The sequence below is a fragment of the Lucilia cuprina genome, chromosome 4 (assembly GCF_022045245.1).
Source record: "Lucilia cuprina isolate Lc7/37 chromosome 4, ASM2204524v1, whole genome shotgun sequence".
Taxonomy (NCBI): Eukaryota; Metazoa; Arthropoda; class Insecta; order Diptera; family Calliphoridae; genus Lucilia; species Lucilia cuprina.
Window position 1 is genome coordinate 34,824,928 of NC_060952.1, and position 13,273 is coordinate 34,838,200.

Here is a 13,273-nt window from a genome sequence, read left to right on the forward strand (position 1 = left end):
TAATAATGCTCAAAATAAATTTAACTATTGTTGTGGAAATTTTGATATTAAACATGTCAACACATATCAACAATTAATTCAACGCCCATTTATTTATATAATTACTTCGATTTCGTATGCTATTGGAGCTGAACAGTATTACAAATATAATTTTTATAAATTTAAATTTACTCGCTTTAAATTTTTTATTAAATTGCTTTTTATTGTCCAGTACTTGTATAAATTTAAATTCATTTTTATTACATAAATAAAAAATTAAATATTCAAAAGTTAAGCAAATTGACAAAACTTAATATATATTGTTTTTCTCCCCTCCCTAAAGTAATTTCCAAATAGAAAATGAACAACACCAAAACATTTAATTGAATTTCTTTCATGGCCACATAAACAGAAGTTTTATGGAAATTTCTTGGACAATCATTTATAAAATTCGATTATTTTGTCAAGCATCATCTTCAAAAATATTTGAAACTGTTGAAAATACCCCTTTAACTTGAACACTCGAATAAAGCTAAAGTTTATTTGATTGTTCTTCGTGAGTGGTAAGGGGAACATAAACAGTACAGTTGTTATATACAGTGCTGTGTTTGCAAAACACATCTTTAGAAAACCCAACAGCAATAAGAAGCAACAACATCTTGAACATCGTAACAAAAAATAATAGTAATATATTCAATAAAATGTGAGAGAGAAAAATGAAAATAAAAACAGAATCTTCAATTATTGAACACTGAATTCCGGAGGAAGTTGTAAAATCAAATGTCTTCCTTAATGTGTGAAATTGAACTCGGAAATAATTTTGCACATTGTTATGGGTCCACAGACATGCATACATTTTCCTTATTTTCTCTGAATGTTCTATTACCAAAAATACAGCAAGAAAATATTTTTAAACATTTTAACCTGTTTTTACATATCTACACTTAGTGAGACGTACAATTGGATTGTATATTCATCTATACATACAAACATTTAGAGAGAAAGCAGTATGACGTTACATTTTACGATCAAACTTAATAATGAATGAAGTATTTAATATGTACATGGAGCTGAAAATATATTGTAGTTAAATTGTTCTTAGACGATTTTATTTCTTTGTTTTTTTTTTTGTATTTTCAGGTTGTTTAGTTTGTTCAATGCAAAGCACGAACTGGTAACGTAACATTAAATAACGATATTCCTTCACTTAACCCAATTGTGGTACTAGTTAAACTTGTTAACAGGTGTACGAAATTATTCGATTGAGTTATAAAATGAATTAAATATTAAATTAAAAGGAAACTAACTTCATATGGCTGTATCAGGGCAGTGCTATTGTAATAAAGACGGGTTTTTTTTTTAATAAAAAAATTATTAAATCATTAATAGGGATAAGATGTCGAAGTGTTTTAAGTTAACATCTCCTTTGACGGGTGTTCTTTATTCACAGAGTGAGATTCTTTAATGACCCACTATACCAACTATGCTTTTTTTACACGCAGGTGTTGGTCCATATACAAGCATTTTGCTCAAGTACTCGAGCTATTTAATCTCTTATAATAGTAGCCCAATTAAGGCTACTATAAAAGTGAATCCGAAGTACGGATCTATTTTTATTTGACGATACTTTTTTAAAGGGCTACAAGGAGCTACTGTACTAAGCAATAAACGTGTTTTAGAGATAAATCCAATACACATGATGCAAAATCATGGAGATTAAGGTATTAGCAGCTCCGCTGAAACATCACACTTCATTATCCACACCTTAAAAACAACTTAGAATTTATATTATATTATATTTTAAGTGGACACGCAGAATTACGAGCACATCTATTCAAAATTGGACGTGCAGATTCAGACGAACGTAGAGCATATGGAGAGGACAATGAAACTCTGGAGCACTTTCTTTGTCACTGCTAGGCATTCATCAGAGTTAGATCCAAGTATCTTGGAAGATTCTTTATATCATCTGTAAACAAGATTTATTTTAAAGATGTGTTTATGTTGAAACCACATTTTGAAAAAATTTTAAAATAATGGGAATCTTTTTAATGTTAAAATTAAACGCCAAGTTTTTTAGAGTAGAAATAAAAATCCTAAACTAATGAACTCATTCAAAATGATAAAGATTCTGTTCTTTATTAAATTGCACGGTAATAAGATAGTTCTTAAACTTGCAACATGTAGTATGATTTTCAAGAAAAACTTTTATCATAATAACAATTTTCAAATATTTATAACTTTCTATTAACTTTTACATAAAATTGTACCTAATTGAATGTAATGGGTGGTAAGCCACATTAATAACACTCCCCTGGCGACGAACGATGACTGACTACACTTACAAAGAAATATGTCTGAAATTTATCACAATTTGTAACACTGAAGTGGAGTAATGGTGTTTGTGTATTATATAAATAACACTTCTTTCTACTTGTTTTGAACATTTAAGCAATTTTTATTATTAGAAAATAATAATAATAAATTTATGCTTGAAATATTTTCTTTAGAATACACAAAGTAATAAAACAGATTAAATCATACTTTTGTTTCCTTTGAATCTAAAGGAAATTTATATTTGTCTACCTTGAGAAATGAGTGTGAAGTGAAAGCATGTACAAGTATTTCCTTTTTTTGTTTTGTACTTTGTCTAAAGATTATTGATGTACATAATTACTGAAAACCTTTGTTGCCTTAAGAGTAATTTTGAAAAAAAGTTTTTCTTTTTTTTTTTTTTTTGAAAAGTCAAAATAAAACACATTCCATAAAATGTTTTGCTAAAATATATAATTTGTCATTTGGTAACACACACACAACATAGATATGTTGTTAATGTAAATGTATGTACGTATGTATGTATATCTGTTGCTAGGTTTGTTGAATGAATGAACACAGTTACAGATAGTAAAATTCATTATGTTTTATTAGCTTTTGGATTTTTATTTCCCCCTTTGGTAAGACAAACCAACAATAATAACAGCAAAACAAATCCCAAATAAAAATAAAATATACCAAAAATATGTATTTTTGTTTTTCATTATAAATGAAAGCAGAGTTGCCGGTAGTTAATTAGGATCTATGTGTATAATTTATAAGATTATAAATTTTATTTTATTTTCATTTATTTTGGGATATCTAACGATGTTTTAACGTATCCTTTTGGATTAATCATACACGACTGATGCTCCTTATACTACTCCGTTACTTTTCTTTCCAGTAACCATGATATTAGTTTTTAGTTTTACTTAAGCTTTATTAAAATCCTATCTATAACTTAGACCAGTTTTCTTTTTTTCAAAATATCGAATACGCATAGATCAGGTACTAATGTCATTCTTGTTGATTGTTTTTTACTCCCACTAATGTTTAAGTATATTCAACATTTGCGCGATCGTCATGGTGATCAAATCATTGGAATTATCACGGAATACCATGGAGGAGCTGGTACCAGAGAATGGGCTCTACTCAACCTACAGGTACTCTTCAGAATACATATCGATATTTCATAGCAAATGATGTATAGAGGATGTATATTTCTTAATCAGCTCTTTTTGGAAAGCTAATTATGATTCTGTCTCTTGCCCAAAGATTACTAATTCTTTTACAGTTGACCTATACATTTATTGGCATTGTGTTAATAAAACATCCGTTCCAACTTTAACTTTAAACAAAGCAATTAGAATAACATCCTGGAAACGAAATAATTGCCCGACTTGGCAACCATACTAGAAGTAAAATGTTTGTGTTTACAGCAATACAAGACTAGTGGTAATAGAAGTAGTAACATAAATGAATGTTCATTTCTTATTATGTCCATGTTAAAAAGTTACACATTTACATTCTTGATTTCATGTTTTTTCTTCTTGTAAATAAACCTTTTTTTACATTTCGCAAACAAACTCTCTCACATAAATATACATACATCTACAATTTACACATATGCACAAATGTACATATACATGTTGTATTCCCCAGCAGTTCGATGGGACAGTCTCGAACTGACCACTTAACCTACCACTTGTGGTGGCCCCTAGACACCTGACTACCCAGGTGACCAACCATTTTAACATGGGCTTGTCCTACGAGAAACTCAATCGTTATTCTACACTCTACAAAGAGTCGATCCAAAGACGGTCAAAAATAGTCAAAGTATGGTAATCTCCAAATAGGTTCTTGGAAGTCAGTCATATTACTGGCTATTTAACTGGCGCTACTAGCTAAAACTAGGACATGGACGTGTTCTAGGATAGTGACGATTTACTCTTATTCTTGATGAATGGCCCAGAACATGAGAATTGGAGCCAACAGGTGGTAAGATATTATAAAAAAATATTATAAAAAAAAGATTGAAAAGACCAAAAACATACCGGCGAATTGGAGTCATTAATGGAACTAAAATTTAAAAATTTCAAGTGTCTACTCTCTAGGACACTATGGGACAATAATGTGACGATTGACCTGAAAGATATAAATTTGAGTCAACCAGATGGTGGTATACTAGTAGAAAGTAATAATAATTCCTCTAAAAGATGAGTAAAATAAGACAGTAAAGAGACGACTTTTTCCGCTTCCGATTACAAAGAGGACACTAAAGTGACGACTGTCTGCATTCTTGATTACAAAGGGTACATTCATGACGAATGACCCAAAACATACGAATTACAATCATCCAGATGGTTAACTATTAGTGGAAATTACTGTCTTTTTCGTATGCACTAACTCTTTGTTGAACTGCTGGGTCCTTACTCTTATTCCATATATGTTTATATTATGAGAAATTTTGTTATTGTTGTAGATGTTGTTTTTTCGTATATTTCTACCAAAATGTAATTTAAGATTTGAGAGAAAGTAAGGGCAAAAAAAACAAGAATAAGTTTTTGTTTGATTATATGTTTATGTATGGTTGTTATGTTTTATTTTAATTTTATTTTGTTTCTTTTTTATTTTTATTATAAAAATAGTAAATAATAAAAAAAAAAACTGAAAAGAAAACACAAATAAATGACTGTAAATATACAAAATATGTTTGTTTGTTTGTTTATGTGTACATTTCTTACGATGTATCATAATAACAACATGCATAGTTTATTTACTGTATATATCGTTCTGTACCCTAACAAACATTCTTTAATGCAAAAGCAAGTTCAAACATAAATTTAAATATCTGGCTCCGTAAGTTGTAATCTTCCAGAGCTGCCAATTTTTGAGTTTTCTAACGGGTTTACATAGATCTGTGTGCTTCGACAATAGGAAATTAAATAATTACTGAGGCCTATAATAATGTAGTCTTGCGAATCTAGTCTCAACTACTGATGTCATTGCAGGCAAGTACTTACCACAAATGCAAACAAGTAATTTGAAAATTACAGCTTTCATATCATCACGCTAGAAGCTATCTGTTGAATTAGAAAGTATGTATATAACACATTATTAATAAGACATTATTGAAGTACTTACCATAATTGCATACAAGTAATTTGAAAGATTATTTACTATAAATAGTGTGGTAAAACGTATAGAGCTTCTATATCATCACTCAAGAAGCTGACTAATGAATTAAAAATTATTTATATAACACTTTATTAATAAGATATTATTATAGTACTTCTATGTAATCAAAACGATAAGTAGTAGCCAATGAGAAGTATGTTAGTAGATAAGTGGTCATACTTATATTTCACGGTTTACTGCACGGTGGTATATTCCGGCCAAAAATCTATAATTTCTTTATTTCTTTAAATAAAAAATCGACATATGAAATCCAAAACGCCCTAAATCACAATGAAGAAAATTTTCAGGAGAAGCAAAAAACCAATGTTTAACATTTTCTCCAGTTAAGCTTATTTCTTATTGACAAATTATTATTTGAAGGAAAATTTCTGGTGTTTGTGTTACTTATGGTATACGTACAATTGTAATGAACGACGAATTTCGTATAGCACGACAAACTAGACAACAATTCGTCGCGTAAATTCGTCAAATTGAATATAATCAAATTATTCGTACTGCGAATTCATTTCAAAATTTGTTGGAAAAAGAATGAAAAAGAAACAAAAATTATATTTTTGTGAATCTCCACGATTTTGAGATAATTTTAACAGCTTTAAAATTTATACGAATATTATTTCGAAATTAGAAAATGTAAGAAACTGGCCTCGAAAAGAACTAAAATTATATTTTTGTGAATATCTCCAATTTTGAGATTATTTTAACAGCATCAACATTTTTTCGAACATTATTTCGAATTTTTAAACTTAATTTTAAATATTATTGTAGTGTCATCAAGTGTACTCCAAACTGACAAATTTCTGACAATTTGGGCCACCAGAACTAGTTTTAATAGCTTTAAAAATTTTTCGAACTTAATTTTGAATTTTCGAAAATTTTATTTTTAGTTTTTATGACCTAGAGATTATTTTAAGAGCATAAAAAAATTTTTCTAACATAACTTCGAATTATCGAATATAATTTCAAATATTCGAACATAATATTTTATTGTCGTTAGCTGTGCTCACAACCGCCAATTTTCAGAAAATTTGGGCTACCGGAATTGGTCTTAAAACTATTTTCCCCAAAATAGGTTTATTAATAGAAATAAACCTATCGCACAGTTCGTTACATATGACGAATTTCGTCATATGCATTGATTGTGCGTTTTTGCATATACTTTAGTGTGTTCTATATCTGACGATGAAAATTCGTTCCGAAAAATTCGTCGTTCGTCCTAATTGTGCCTTTAGTATTACGGAGATGAGAAACTTACGCCCTTGAGAAGTTGTTTTTCTGAAAACCAAAAGGGCCTAAGTTACATTAAAAAATAGTAAGTTTTAATATTTTCAACTAAATTCAAATAGGTTTTTGTTGGTCAAATAGGCCGAAAAATGGAAGGCGTAAGGCTTCTTTGTTTTCATAAAGATTTTACGAGATTGATTTTCTTTTTTTTGGCTTTTTGGATTTCATATGACGAAATGTTCCTTATAGGTAAGGTTTGTTTGGTACTAAATAAGGGTAATGTCAGTTGAACAATACAAATGACCCCACAGAAAACTCCTTATATACGCATAAATACGTTTAATTTTAAGCAATTTCCATGAAATTTATTACAAGACAGTTCCATAAATATCACGTTATAGTGTGGCGGATATCGGATAATATTTGACCCTAGACCCCGTATAAGGTTCTTAAATGCTGATGATTAGGTTGAAAATACTAGTAAAGCAATGAAATTTTACACAATATATCTTTATAGAAATAGTATTTTTCTCCCAGTATAAAGTGTTAAAGTTATTTTCTCAACGGGACATATATTAGGAGTCAGTTAGCGACCGATCCACATAAAAGTTGGTAAAACTTTTTTTGATTTCTAAATACTTATTTATAGCGAATTTCATTGAAAACAATTATGGACTTATTTTGTGGGTACATACAACTAATCATTGTAAAATTTTATCACAATTGCTGCAAGGCAACTTGAAGGACACAAATATTTTTGAAGTTACAGCTCTCTAATTTCTCGTGTTTAGGCCCCGTCGTGCTTTCAAGAGACGGGCCGACTTAGTAGATCGTTTTAGACTTTTACAAGTACCCAGAAAAGATATACTTGCAGTGATCAATATTTCGATATGTTACAAACGTAATTACAAACAACAATATAACCTTAATTTTTTTTATAAAATTTATAAAAACACATACTGAAAATTTCGGGAGTAAAAACTACATTAACTGGCGGTGCCATGGATCTGAAGAAGAAAATGATTTTAACAAAAATTTTACCTAAAATTAATTCACATTTTAGTTAATAATTTTGTTTTTTAAATGTTTGCTGGTATAAACATATGTTTGTATGGCAAAAAGGACTGTAAATGAAAAGGTCAGTAAGTAAATATCTTTACAAGAATATTTGGTCGTATTCTTCGTTCATTTATTTAACAATTTTATTATTTATTTTTTCTTTATTCTCATATTTTTATACGAAGCCAGTTTAAATAGAACTTTAAGAAAATCATAACATTACCGGCACAGGAGAAATGTGGAAAACTCGACAGATTATTGGTTCATAAAAATCAAGATTAATTACAATTATGAACTCTTTTGAATAACTTAGTGAGTAATATAACTAAAATTTATTCTTCTAGCTCGAATAGGAACAAATGAAGAAGTGCATTCAAACTAAATTAAATATAGTTATAGGCGACCTAAAAGGACACTTCTCTTCACAAAAAAAAAAAAATATTTCTACATAGAATCCTTAAAATCCAAAAGTACTTTATCGATGGCCATCGCATAAACGTACAACTTTTTGTGTTAAAAGTAAATAATACATGAAACGTATATGTGGATGAGTGATTGACTGACGGAACAAATGAATGAGCGAACGAAATAAAGAAGTTTATGACAAAGAAAATATTATGTATGAAAAAACCCGTTAATAAAGAGATGGTTAATAAAAAAAAGGGACGATAGTAAGAAAAAACTTTCTTATTATATTCTCGATGTTAAAATGATTTGTATTCATGGTTGCGATACCTTTAATTTTCAAATGAAAAATTGGGTTCGAATATTACAAAACAGAAACAAACTATTTATACTTTTCATCATTTTATTTTATTTTGTACAAAACACAAAAAAATAATAAAACAAACTTATTGTAGAAGTTTATGTTATAACATTCTAACAAATGAAAAGGTTTTCCATTCTAATACAATATTATTAGATTTCATAAATGTCAAGAAGACTATCAAAATATGAAAAAAGTTATATATGCTTGACTTATTTTTATATCAGTCGTGCAAGTGTGATTTTCACTAACATTTTAATCATGACCTTTCATCAAATATAACTGATTGCTTATAGAAAATACAAAAAGCATAAGAACACTCCTAGAAGGCTAATAAAAAAATTGTGTACGAATAAAAGTTAGCAATTTTTAAAATAATTCTATGAAACTTTTATCTAATTGCGATTGGTATGATAAAGATGGATATTGGTTCATGATTTTAATTTTTAGCCATACAAATGTTCATTCGAAAAGCTATTTAAATCATTATAAGTGTTTTAAAGTAATACGTAAAATTTATATTAATACGAAGATTTAGCAATAAAATACTAAATTCGACATTATCCAGAAAAAAGGTAAATTTCCTTAAAAAAATGTTGAGAAAAAATCAAAATTATTATTTCCTAAAGTTGTTCAAGACATAAGCTTTCCCATAAAGCTTAGGGAAAGAGTTATAATTAGTGTATTATTTCTTCTTATTTTTATTTATTTTTTATTTTATTTTTTTAAGCTCCTAATTATATGAGACATGGATAAATATATCTTTTACATAAAAGAACAAGTAAATTTTGTAGTTTCTTAATTGTAATGGTAGAATCTCGTTTGACCATATCCCCTATACTAAGTCGCCTTCCTAAAATTACATAAAACTCAACTCACTTCTTCAATTTCTGTCATGCTCATAATTTTTTGAAATTTTAATTTATTCTCATAAGCAAAATTATGAGAATAAATATATATGTTATCAATAACAAAAACATAACAGATAAAAAAAATATTGATAATTTTCTTTATTTTAAGTGGAAAGTTTTATATTGTGAAATTGCACCTCTTTTATTAGGCACCTGTACGTATACGTGTTAATGATTTATTGATATTAGAATTATAAAGTATACGTCTATCTTAGATAAGGACCTGAAAGTGAAAAATATCGATTTTTATCTAGAAGACCCTCTTATAGAAAAATAATTTGTGTCAACAGAAAGTAAATATACTAGGGTATCTTATGGACGGCCATGCCTAACAATACATTCAAACTTGTTTTAAAAAATTGACGTTTTGTTGATTTTTTAGCTAACAAAAAAGTTTAGACTATTTCCATAATATCATAAGAACTTTTAAGTAATTGCAAGATTTTATGAATTTTAGATTTCACGATTTTTGGAATATATTGATAAAAATTGACGCTATCCCTATGTAAAATCTCTTTTAAAAAATTACTTTAACATACACTACTGTCTTAACAACCGGCCACAAAAATCGATATAAGTCAGTTTTGTGAAAATAAAAATAGAACCGATGCCTATAAAATTTTACAAAGAGATTAAGATTTCTATAAAATATGTTCGTAGACAGTTATCAGCTCGCTAGCTACTTCTGTTTTGACACTATCGTGTTTTCAACAAACGGGACGGAATGACAAAAACTATATACCCCCATCTTTTTGAAGGTGTCCAGTAAAATATTTTCAGATTTTGGTAATGAGTATTGTAGGATATGTAGTTATTTCATACATTACTTGGTAATGAGTTCTCGTTATCAATATTTTTTTAATGAAATTTGTAGTCAATTGTCTATAGCGCATGTCTAATAAGGAATTAGTTAGTGTTTTTAATCGTAGTCGATTTTGGAAGTTTTTTTCAAGAAATGTTGATATTTACATTTGTGTGAAAACTATTCCAGATAGAATAATAAAACTATTTTTTAATGGGGCATTGAGTAAGAGAATAGAATACGAAAAATAACTGTAAAACCTGTTTTGAATCCGAAAAAGTTGGGTAAGCAGATTTGTAACTAGTTATTTTTTGGTCATCGTCGAACAAAAATAAGTAGTAACTAATTACACTTTTCTCCATTTGATTTTCTCACTATTTACACCACTTACATCCGACCGAAATTGGAATACAACTCCCATGTATGGGCCGGAGCTTCGAGGTCTATTTTGGAGCTACTCGACCGCGTACAATGGAAGACGAAGGTACTTATTGGCGACAGTAGGGTATCCAACTCTATTGATTCACTGTTCTATATATACTATAATGGAATGTGTTCCTCTGAAATTAGGGAAATCATTCCCGATACCCTATATTTTTACGTAGCACACGACTGTCTTCAAGAACACACCCATTTGTGGTCGATTGGCCAGTGAACCACACAACACATTACAGGGAAAATTCATTCTTCAGCCGCACTGTTCGTATGTGGAACAAACGTCCTGCAGAAGTATTCCAAGCCACTTTCGATGTTAAAAGGTTTAAATCAAATGTCCACAAACACTACTCCCTCTATCTTCAATCCCACAACCCATTTTCCTAGTTCCAGCACAATGCACAATGCACCCCTGAGTGCTGGTCCAAGAAAAAAAATATATTACTTGCTTACTTACAGGGTATGTAAAAATTTTGCTGGGTGGGTATAAAAATCAACAAAGCATATCGATGTTAGGGGTTATGTAGGATAATCATATGTTGATAGAAGGGCTCTTACTAATTTGCCTTATTCTTCAACCTTTTGAACAAACATTTAAAGACAATACCACTGTAATTAAACTTATACGTACACTAATTGCCTGGTAATAATTGGTGCGTTGAACACTACATGATGATAGGCCACTCCTTTAGGATCACTGATTGGATTCGGGTACTAAATCCAAGAAACTGAGTATCGTAGATCGCTATAGATAAATATTTAGTTTATCCACCATGAACATATAATTTTCAGTATTTAACTACTGTAATGTGGCTTACCAGTGAAAAGGATGTTTATCTGTAATAATAACTTCTAAATTCTTGATTAATGTTATGCTCAATACAGCAAGCTGTATGTAAAACAGCAATCTTAAATAACATTATTATCTGCTACAATTTTCAACAATCACCAATATTGTTGAATAATATAACATTTTAGTGTTAAAACAAGCAATATTTAAATGTTATAACACAATTTCCTTTTTATAGAACTTGCGTAATATTCAATATAACACTTTCAAGCAACATGTTACTTATGTATAACAATTACTGCAGCATCTTATTGTGTGAGAATAACACACGAATCCTGTTTACTCTGTAAATTGGGGTGTAAACTGTTAAAATTATACAGTCTGCAAAGAGCGCTATGTTATAGAATTAAGAGAGTCAAGGATGCTGTGTTATCCTTTCGTAAAAATTGTTTTACTCCAGAGACCAGAAAAAAATGCAGACATAGGGAGAAGAAAAAAACACAAGGCGAAAGAAAAAACTATGAAAATAGCACAAAATCAGGACATGAAACAGCAACTAGATTTATTTGAGAATTTAGTCAGTGCGTTAACTTACGGTCGAACACAACACTTGTATGCAAAATTTAAAGCAAAAAAATTTTCTTTTTTTCAAAGATAATTTAAAATAGAGAAAAAAATAAGTATTTAAATGACAAACAATAATAACAATTAGAAGTGAAATATTATTAATAAATTCGAAATTAATTAAAAAGTGTGTAGAAGTGTTAAAGAAGTTATACATAACAATTTTCAAGTAAACATTTAAAAGGTCAATTATAATTATTGAAGGCAACTAAGCAGTTTTTAATATATTAAATACTTTAAGTATTTAAAACTTTAAATGCTTAAGAAAACAATTTCATTAAAAAAACGTTTAAGTTGATTGTTTATTTAAATATACAAAAAGGATTATGAAATAAAATCTAATAGGAAAAAAAACCTATACCATTTATAATTTAAGAAGCTAAAATAAAGAAAAAGAATTTTTCTTTTAACAGAAAATTGTCATGTTGTAGTACTCATTCACTCTTTTCTTTTATAACAAAATCAACAAACATCCTTAGCATCCTTGTCGTAAGTTGTTAACGTCTCCCATTGAAAGTTCGTGACTAAAAGGATATAAATATATACATATATAATAAAAAGGTGTCATAATAAAACACGGTATATGTATATTTGCTTGTATGTCTGTGAGTGAGAATAAAAACTTAAATGAAATGATTACGACTAGTAAAAGAGTTACAACTGCCAGCAGCTATTACCAGCCATATTACTACTATAACTAAATACATACATACGAGTGGTAAACACATTTACAAAAAATTTAATACTGCTACAACTAACTGTGACACTATTGCTACGAATGCTTGCACTGCTACCAACATACCAACACACTACAACTATTAAGGCTGAAACCGATGTTGAGCAACGAGCCACTTAAGCTTCCACCAACACCATTACCAACACTTATTTAAACCAAGATAATCATCATCATCATATAAAATAAATTACAAAAAAAAAAAAAAAACAAACGTTTTTCCTCTCATTTTCATTTAAATGCAAAAAAAGTGTTGCTTTTCTTTCTTCGTATATTTTTTTTTGTGTGAACTTTTTTATGACGTACTTCTTGTCGCTTAATAAAATGAAATAAAAGGCATAATTATGTTAAAAGGGTTCCCTTTTCATTCATAACTGCCAGAAACAACTACTACATTCACAGCTAAGGTTTTGTGCATATAAATCTGTGTGTACATGTATGT